Raw genomic sequence first — 10,490 nt, forward strand, 5'->3', positions numbered from 1 at the left:
GGAATCCTCTTCGGAGTGTTCCGACAGTATTTTAAGCGACAATTTCAGTATTTACTCGGAAAGTAGTACTTCAGATGAGGATGAGCAAAACGAAGAAGCCAGTGCGTCTTTTTCTTTAGTGAGAAGGCGTAAATCACGCAGTGAGAAATCGAATTCGTCTTCGAAACAGGCTGCAAAAAAGACAAAGACAAAGACAAAGCGATCCGCGAACGTTCTCAACGACGATCAAATGGAAGAATTGACATCATGGATATTTTCAACGCGGGAAGCTGGCGATGTCGAAGGCAATATCTGCGAAAAGATTCTTGAATCGGTGCGTGTGAAGTCAGTTAAAGAGCGGGAGCGCTTCGCGAAACATCTGCTTAGTGAACCACAGAAACCAAACTTTCAACTCCTGATTGTTGGATTCTGCCGCAAGTTTTCGACGCTTGTCAGCGAATGCTCATTGTTGGCAGACAAACCCAACAGGAAAGCTGCCTTTTCGGTGGCTTGGATGAAAATGCTAGGAAATTTTCAAGCTGGAAAGGGTACTCAAGAGCGATCGATTATCGAACGATTCTTAGTAGGACAATCGGAAGGGCAACAATTTTCTCCTGAGGTGGTGAACGCAGTTTTAAGTGTTATTCACGAACTGGTTTATTGCACTATTCACTGTCATATTCAGCTGAAAAAGTCAACCTCGACCTCCGAACTAAGGAATTCATGTTTGGCCGTGGAGTCAGATGATACCTTGTTCAGATATTGTGGTGCAGCCCTTCACCGAATGCTAAAGCCTAGGAAGGAAACTTTACAGCAGAAAAAGGGTCGTGGGAGAGTGTCAACCGAACGACGACCGGTGATGGAGAAGGAAATGGATGTGTTGAATGCCCTGGTCATGAAAGACAAATCTTCAATTTCCTCGAGCCTTAAAAACTTGGACGAAGGAAATCTTATTTTTCCAAGGATAGAGCTTCTCCCGTTTTTAAAGGAGGTGGATAAAAATGTTCGCGAATTTACTTCAGACGCAAATCTTGCGAAGTATCCATCAAAATTTATCAACATGTGCCAGACTTCCGTCATAAATAACGAAACACTAGAAATGGATTTTAAATTGCTTATTGCATCAATCACTACAGTGGAAGGAGCGCTCGATGATGAAGTTGTGTGTGGTTTATTTAGAGCTTTGGTTTCCAAGCTAGCCAACACACGAATCAACGAATTTTTGAATGCCAAAATAGAGAGAGACCTCAAAGCTAGTGGAAAAGTTGTTGATGCGGATGAGATGCTTCGACCGAAACTGAAATCTTACTCCCTGGCTGCCAAACGCAAGCAGATGCCCAACTAGTCGTGTACTGTAATTAGAAATTGTAAGCTACATTGGCATTACTTTCTTGGAGCTATATTAACGTGTAACTGCAAAACACACGGAGATTGTCCTTCAATTGTTTTCATTATAATTTCTTTGGAGTGAAAGTTCTCAATGAAGGCATTTTTGGTTGAACTATATTTGTCAATATTATTATATGTCAAAGTTAAAGTTCCTTACTAATGAAACAACTTTTTTATTGTACATATTATTTAAAACCATAAGGTTACACTTATATGACTATAAAAATACAACTTCAAAACAGACATTTACTACAGTGTGTTGTCTCGAGCAATATTTTGATTGACAGTAAAAGATTCCTTTTTGCTGAACTACGGTCTAAAATGTAAAATGTATGTTATAATGTTCTTTTTCTATTTGAGATTATTATTATTATTTGGGACTCAATATTCACTTACAGGATATTATTTTGTCAATTAAGGTAGCTTACATACAGCTTTAAACAATATATGAGTTTTATACATAAACCCCATGATTTTTCATTAGCTATTACTTTAATTAATTATTATAATAATTATCATTGTTCTGTAATAAATATATAAAAATAAATAAAATAAATGTGACTCTGGTTCATAATAACATAAATAATTATCTGAACCCTGCTACTGAATTTTAATTCCAAGCACTGTTAATTAAGCATATTGCACCCAAGTTAATGTTCCCTGATTTAGAGTATAACCTTGGTTGCTAAGGTCCTTTGCATATTCAAGAATGGCCTTCTTGGGATTGTCTGCCATGATTATTACCCCACCACTGTTTGTCATGGCATGCTGATGGCGGTCTATAATGGCACACAGGCCATTGCTCTTGATTAGAAACCCTACAGATTTGTGACAACCTATAATTACACCATAATGGTCTACAGTTGAGGAATGAACTTCTCCAGTGATGTGGTCCACTAAATCACTGTAATCACTAGCACTAGTGAATCCAACCATCTGATTTGCTGACTGTACATGAAAGTCATTACCTACTGCATTGACAACATCCTCTACATCTAGATACACAGCTGTGTCGATCACTATACAATTCATCATAAACTGCATTACCATCACAAATGGCATTAACAAATGAATCTGCCCAAACATTTGGGAGCTGATTCCAAAGCAATGAAATGTCAAGCTTTTGTTGGTGACAATAGTCACCAAACTTGACAGCGATGATTGTGCAAGCATTACTTCCTTGCCTATCCCCTACTGTTGACTGAGATATACTAGCCGGAAAAGAAAAAATACAATGTGAACTTGACAATTTTTGGCATGGCACTGATAAGTTGATTATGGAGCCAGAAACATTAGCACCATCTTCACCACTGATATTCAAAAGAACATCTCTATACCCCTTTTCTGAGTATTTGTTTTGTGCCATATCTTTCCTATTTATTAGTTTCCCCAGTGCAGGACCATAGGAGAGTGCAGACAAATTCCCTCCACTAGCAAACTTTAGGATACTGTAAATGGATTCAATGGCACTGCCATTTATTCGTAGAGGACTGATGAAATATTTTCCATCTGGTGACACTTTTTCAAAGAACCAATCACAGAAGGACAAAAAGCCATGTACAACTAGACGGAGAAGATCCCAAGTCTACAGAACAAATGATAATAAAAGCAATAATAGTTATTTTTAGTATATAACACAAGTTGTATGTTAACAGGCATAGCAAAGGTTTAAAGTGATTTGGTGCTTGAAAATGATATGTTTATGACTTCACAAACAGAAGTCCCCACAATTATTACTGATACAGCCAATCAGAAAACTCATTAAACCCTGAAAAGTGTTTGTCATGTAACTGTTTAATTAATCATACCTGCCAAGCCAAGAACTTTTTCTGTCTAGCTCTTTTTGAGTTTTCTTGATAAACTGAAATTAAATGAATAGTAGTGACTAATTAGAGTGATCTGTTACAGCCATTTAAACTGTCCTCAATGTGCTTTAATAATGAAATTACCTGTTTCCTCATGATCAGCACCCCACTGTTCAAAAAAGGTCATCCCCTTTCTTATGTTGGTCAGGACAGGGCTATTAGTGTTGTTGATTCTGTGGTGGCTGAGCATTCCTTGCTCAAATAGAAGGTTGCAGGCCTCCAAGTACTCCCCAGTATTTGTGCTTCCTTCATCAGATCTACTAGAGGCAAGGTCCTGCACAGCTGCAATCATGAACCGTTGCTGAAAGAGAGTGAAAAATCATAATATTGTAGTGTGATCTGACATACAATCCATTTACTTCATTGAGTCTTAACCTGTTTGAGCAGATGATATCAAACAAATGTAGAGCATTTTTGTCAAGTGAAATCGGTAAAATGTTACACAGTGGCTTTTTAAAATGGGTATGGGGTAATATTTGGAGATTGGTCAATCTATGATATCAAGTAGTTCAAAGTGTAAAATTTTTAACAATGAAAGTCTACATAATGGGATTCGCAACTCTGACACCTAAGCAGTGGAAAGGAGCCTGTGTACTCCATTTATTAACAATCATTGAAATTGTTTTGCCACTTTGATCACATTTACACATGACACTGTTTTTATAATATTAAGAGTCGAGGAAACCACATCAGCCTTTACACACCTGCATTATCTTTGCTGGTCTTACATTTAGACGGGTCCAGTTATCTCTGTAGACATGTGCATACTTTAATCCTGGGACCTTACGGCTCAAACCATTTTCTGCTCGTTCAAGATCCTCTGCAAACACCTTTTGAATTGTTTGCCAACCAAACCGGTGGTTGTTCCGCATAAAGTCTTTTGCACCTTGTGGCCTTGAGCTGTAAAGAGCAGCTATCATGTTCTTCAGCTACAGATGTTAAGAACAGAAAGCAATATGCAAACATGTCCAATTTAAACTATATTACTACTTTAAGTCAGAATGAAAAAAATTTAAGCTGTATTTTATTGAGATGTAATTCTGCTGAATGATAAATATCAACATTACGAACAACATAACAGTTCACATTACAGAGAAAATAAAACTTTTGTAACTGACAGTCTTTTAATTTAATTTCAGTAACCTTTTGAAAGTGATATTAAAGTTACAGCAAAAATCAGAACTCTGATGTGGCATTCAATTATGTAGTTTTATTCAGTGACTCCCAAGAATTAATGGCATTTCATTTCCCCTTACACGACCAATACAATAATATCAAATATCAAGTTAAGGTAGCTAAATAGACCAATTTCGATATATTAAAATTCAGCCTAACACAATAGACCTCAGGACGAGGCTCTGGGGAATAAACCCCACAAACTCTGTAGTTATTCCCCAGAACCTTGTAATGAGGTCTATTGTTTTAGGCTGAATTTTAATATATCGAAATTGGTCTATTAATAACGTCTTCCAATACCTGGTGGCTTGGACATATCATAAGGAAAATTGGGTTTCCATGTGGATCTTCTGGATTGATGAATGAGGCCTCTACATTGTACCGCTCCCTCAAAGTTTCAGCATCAGCATTTATAGGAAACTGTGCCTTGGGATTGCCAGAGAGAAGCTTCAACACCGTTAAATTTGAGGATGCTCCATCACATAAGAGACTAGAGACCTTAAAGCCATAACTGGTAAGTGCCTTGAGGCATAACATAATAAGCTCCTGTAAGACACTTGATGTCATTGAGCTTTCAATAGGGAAGTATGGCCCAATTAAATCAAAACCAGAAGTCAAGTCCCGCCACAGGAACTGCACAATGTATGATGCCTTCTGGGAACCAGGCTGTACTGCAGTACTATAGACATCATGCAGTACCTTCAGCTCATCCTCTGAGACACTGTACCCTGTTATCCCAGCTCCTTTTAGGTTCCAGGCCACTTTCATTTCAATCTTCAAAGAAAGATTGCAGTCTTAGAAATATAGCAATAATTATAAAAGAAATCCCAACTAAATGAACATAAACAACAACAGCTCCAAAAAAAAATCCAAACTATTACAAAACTGCAATCTGTATTTACCATGTCAACTGTTCCAAATCATATATAATTACCTCAGCCTGTTTGACAAAAATTATTCCTATTAAAATTAGGAAACCAGAAGTCAAGTCCCGCCACAGGAACTGCACAATGTATGATTATTCCTACTAAGATTCAGTTACAGTTCTTTCCTTTTCAAAGATCGGCTGTTGAGAATCCTCTCCTTCTCGGAAATTTTCAGTACAGATATTTTCTTGAACCCCACATCTCATCATAATTAAAGCCTTAGTGACTTAAGGGAAATTCTGAGGTAACCAGCATAAAAATACCTCCTGGCAATTTTCACAGTTTGCTCTGGTTTTAGTTGTTGTCTAAAAAGAACTTGTCTAATAACTGTCAGGCAATAACCAAAAATTCACTGAGGTCCTTATTCTATGCACCCCTACAACTGTGTGATGGATTAAAAGTATAATTAAAGTTAGGTATTGATTGTTCTTCAAACCTTGACTTCATCCCACATCATGACTCCAAATCCTAATGGTCTTGGATGTCCCTCTGCTTCTCGTGTACTTTGCAACTGCTCATAGGTCTGCTGCTGACCTTGAAGGTAATCCTCATCTATGCCTGATTTCTCAGAGCCACCTTTGATAACCTTTTTTAGGGTCTTCGAATGTGGAAGTTGCAAAATTTTTAAATTATGCAGTGTTTCATATGCTGAAGGACTTCGATTATAAACAGCCAGTGCTACCAGTAAATATAAGAGGTTAAGTATGCAATTAGTGCTTTTATCCAAAAATTAGTAATACTGCATTTTAATCACAAATATATTTGTAAATTTACTGAGATTGACATTTTAAAGGCCTATGAAAGATGCTAGTACTCTCACAGAGTCTTAACTTCTCAGGCTGAAAAAAAAAATGTCACCATGTAGTCATGACAGCACAAACAATACTTATCACAATTTATTGTTTGAATCAGAATATTAAGAGCATAGACTGGATGTATTCATAGACACCTCTGATACTTACCAATTCTTATGGTTGCCAAAGACCAACGATTACCATTTTGTCCAGTAACTGCAATTAAACAGCGTGATGTATAACACGGAATCAGCTCAATAGATACTGACATATAATATTATGGATATTAATCACAGAGCAAGTTTATAATTGTTGTCCACCCAAGAACCAAGGTGCGATCAAATTTCTGGGAGAGTTTATGGTAGGGTTAGTTGAAAATCACTCTATATAATAATCACGCAGCTCAATAATAGAGCATTACTAAGTGTGTTCAGCAAGTTTACTAGTCAAGAGTTATTTCACTTATTCAGATAAGTTCCTGGACATTCTTAATAACTACAGTGATGTATTTCCTCTTTAAGGTAACTTGATGATAACCACCTCCTAGGGAAAAAGTCTGAAAAAGTCTAAAAGAATGTGCTCATTTTCTGTGCCTTCAGAGGGTAGAAATATAATTTCCAACTATTGATTTTGCACATTGTAGTCAACTTTCCTTCAACTAAAAACATGAAACAGCTGTTAAGGTACTTCAAGATTTTAATAACACCACAAAATTCTTAAACATACCATTACTCCGCTGATCTTTAAAGAAGCTTTCCCTGTCCTTTCTCCAAACTTCTTTAAGACAGTCTCCTGCTTTTTGCCCTTTGTCACTTATGTACTGGTTACCTTCATTGTAGATTTTCGCTAGTTCCTTCTTCCCCAAATCTGAAGTCTCGATGCTTTCTATCAGCTGACAAAGTTCTGTCGACTGCTCCTGAGGGAGCTCAACCTTGGTACGTTTGTACAGTTTTTTGACGTGTTTTTCCAAGCGGTGTCGCTGCAGTCTGGAATTGGCGTAGCGTGCCGTTTTGCTCTTAAGTGAAAGATACTTCATGGGATAATTGCTTGAAGGCTGCTGTCTTTCGTGCCTTTTGGACGATTCCATTTCGCGTTTCTTTTGGATTGCCTTACTCACATATCGGTTGGAAATAAGACATTCACCACACACTCTCTGATGTCTGGGGTCCGACTCATCGGCTTTGGATTTAAAATTTCTTGCAGGAATGTGCCAGATTTTGCATCTTTTAGAATGAACCGTAGTTATTGGCCCATTGATTAGCCTCACAGTTTGGGGAATATAACCCAGCTCATTCTGTAGATCTCCTACCCCTAACAAACCCGGGCAAAGTACATGTTTCTCAGATAAATGATTCTTCACTAGCTCCACTACCTCTTTCGGAACGACTTTTGATTCTGGCAATCTGAATGTTCCGCTTGTGATTACACGGTGTTCGTAAATCGGACTATCCAGTCGCCAGTCGCCGTCCGGAAAAATTATGAGGCGAACAGCCTGAAAAGGACCAGTACTAGAATCGAACATTAGGTGCTTCGAGTGGTAAATGAAAAGGGCCAACCTTGGTTCACGTGTCGCGGGTTCTTGTTCCACAAGAGATTCAGAGAAGGGCGACAAATCTGACACGAGAGATCGCACCTCGCAAAAATAACCCGCACTGGTTACAACTTGACTCCATTCCCGCAGCCGTTCATCGCCTTCCGTAATTTTCTTCAGTGAAGATTCCTTCGATGCTAACTGCAGTAATTTGAGTTCTTGTCTGAGCTCTAGACTTCGTCGTAAGGCTTTCTTTACTGAAGCGCTTTTGTCAACTGAAGAATTGTTGTGACCTTCCGGACCTTCCTGGGCCGCCGAAGACGAACACGTAGCTGACTCTTCAACTTCTAAACGGGGTTCCTTTGTGTTAATAGAAGTTTCTATATCATGATCGGACCTCTTCATTGTTTTGCGATACTATTTAAGGTCTATTTGACCATTGTGAAAACCGTCAGAGCAATATATCGAAGGTAGACTCGAGTAAACTCGCACTCAGAGATAAGCTTATGCAAAGATACTGTATGCCGCAACTTCACATGTGGAAAGTGCAAATAAAACGCATGGTATTGTGGGAAGGCCAGCTGATGCAAGAGGAGGATTGGAATGATGGAAAACGAAGAGCGGAGAACGGAATAGAGTACCAACAAAAATCGTAGCTTGGCCGCCATTTTTTTAATCAGATTTGTTTCGATGCGGACGTAACCGGAAACAGTAATTTTCGCGGGAAAGGCGTATCTAAAAATAAAACTACTTGTGAAAACGCCGTTGCACGAATATAGGGAAGTTGCACGCTCCGGGTAATGGGCTCCTGGCCCAATTTATAGTTTCAAACGTGCTTAAAATAATGGCAAATTTTATTTCTGTCAAATCCTAACGGAAAGTGCTTTTTTTAGCTGCTGAAATCGACTTTTTGGAGCAAAACTGTGTCCGGGCTCTGGAACCGAGTTTAAGGACCTTGTGACGTCACTGGTTGTATTCACGCAAGAAGCGCTATAGATTCTCTCTTGTTTTCACTTGATTTATTCAAGTTTATTCTTCATATTGTCGATACCTACTGGTTTTCTACCTTGTAATTTCTGTCCAGCCTTGACAAGAAATACACATCATAAACGTTGGAGGGCGCCAAAGAGTGTAGATTCACCAAAATAAATGTTACAGATTGGAACAGCTCAGTATACTTTTCGAACATCTTGAGTACTCGGTTGGAGATTTCGAAGACGAGTGTGGCAACTTTTATATCAAGTCCTGAAGCCTAAACACGATATTTCGTCGCCTGTTTTCAACCTGGTTCTGAAATTTAGATTCTCACGTTTATCTAAGGTCTATTGACAAGGTTCGAATATATCCTCGGCAACTTTACCGCATTAAAAGCCGTAAGCGCATCAGCCATCCGCACAATCACGAAGTTATTAACGGTCCACAAGCTTTGAGTCCAGTACTTCTTTGCCAACAGAGGGCATCTTTTTATGATACTAATAAGTGAGAGTTCTTGTGGTAGACAAAATGTATCTTTGAAAATTGTGATCCGCAGCGGGGTTTGCTTTATCGCCGCATACGTATCAGTGTAAACAAAGCGGGAATTTCGCTTCTCTTTTGCACTATATTGCAATATTCACGGCCGATGGATTACTGTGAGTTCTTTAGCACATACTTATGTCTATGATCTTAATTTAATAGTATCCAAGTTCAAAGCAATTCGTTAAAACGTCACTAGTGTACACTCCTTTCGAAGGTTCATTAAACAGAATTTGAACTAATTTGCATATATGACCTTTCGGCGCCGACATTGTCACGCTTTCTCTCGTTTCCTGAAAACATACCTGTAGGGTCATGGCAGCTTAGTTTACCTTTATAGTTTAAATTCGCTCCCTCATATAAAAGAAGAGGGTTTCTTAAATTGTTGCTGTTGTGATAACTTGTAGGATGTAGCAGATACAATTGGACTAAAGGTCACTGTGGCACAATCTCGTCCGCGGTGAAACTCACAAAGCGTCCGGTTTCCTCGGAGCGAAGCGACTCGAAAACTCGAAGCGTTAACGTTGTTGCTGCGATTCGTGCAGCAGCACTCCGGATAACATTTTCAAAAGCCGCTTTCTCTTGTTTTCATGTCTTTTTTTACTTTATGAGTGTAGATATTGTTTAATTGAGTGCTGGCCATTTCACCAAGAGTCCCGATCATTTTGCGATCTAAGAACTCCCACTCGTTTGCTTGCTTACATAAAATATCCTGCAAATATCCAATTAAATAGACTGAAAAGCCCCAGGATCGACTCTCTACCTCTTTATGTCTAAAGCTACTGTTATTATCTGCTTTACAGCTCCGAGATGTCCTTAAGATGTTTTTTGGGGTTTCGAACAGTATTCTCTTCTCCCATTATCACTCTAAATTTTCAGTGCGGCATGAGAGTAATACAACCAGTGACGTCACTAGGCTGTTTTGGCCGCGCCAAGATGGCCGCCAATTTTGGGCTTAACCAGCCAACTTCGAACGGCTGAAAAAGCAGTTTTCGCTTACCGTACGCGAAAAAAAAGTCTGCAGTGTTTCCAAGTAAGGTTGAAACTTTATTACTAAGCAAAAATCTCACATACGAAAATTTCGTTTCAGTGGCACTTTAACCCGTATGTGCCTTTCATGATTGCTTTGGATTTTACCCGGCGAAATTCGTATTTCATTTCATATCAGTCACCTCTCCGGCTCATCACATTATTTTTCATACGACTTGCTCAGACTGCTAAGGAGAAAGAACTACTCTATTTATATTCTACTAAAACCTCGTGGTTTCAGATTTCTCTCTCGGAGTGCGCAAGTCGAACATACTTCTGAAATTCA

General features: G+C 38.7%; 1 pseudogene across 1 annotated transcript; it reads right to left on the bottom strand.

Moving 5' to 3' along the window:
* Nucleotides 1-1,521: 1,521 nt before the first annotated feature.
* Nucleotides 1,522-8,466, bottom strand: LOC149115957 (uncharacterized; annotated as a pseudogene). The gene is made up of 8 exons (XR_016206171.1): nucleotides 6,856-8,466; nucleotides 6,298-6,345; nucleotides 5,772-6,013; nucleotides 4,710-5,183; nucleotides 3,938-4,162; nucleotides 3,318-3,534; nucleotides 3,177-3,229; nucleotides 1,522-2,953 (listed from the first exon to the last, which is right to left on the bottom strand). The product of XR_016206171.1 is annotated as an uncharacterized LOC149115957 (transcript).
* Nucleotides 8,467-10,490: the final 2,024 nt, after the last annotated feature.

This window comes from Orbicella faveolata, unplaced genomic scaffold (assembly GCF_042242905.1).
Source record: "Orbicella faveolata isolate gen_17 unplaced genomic scaffold, um_ofav_v1 contig_13, whole genome shotgun sequence".
NCBI lineage: Eukaryota > Metazoa > Cnidaria > Anthozoa > Scleractinia > Merulinidae > Orbicella > Orbicella faveolata.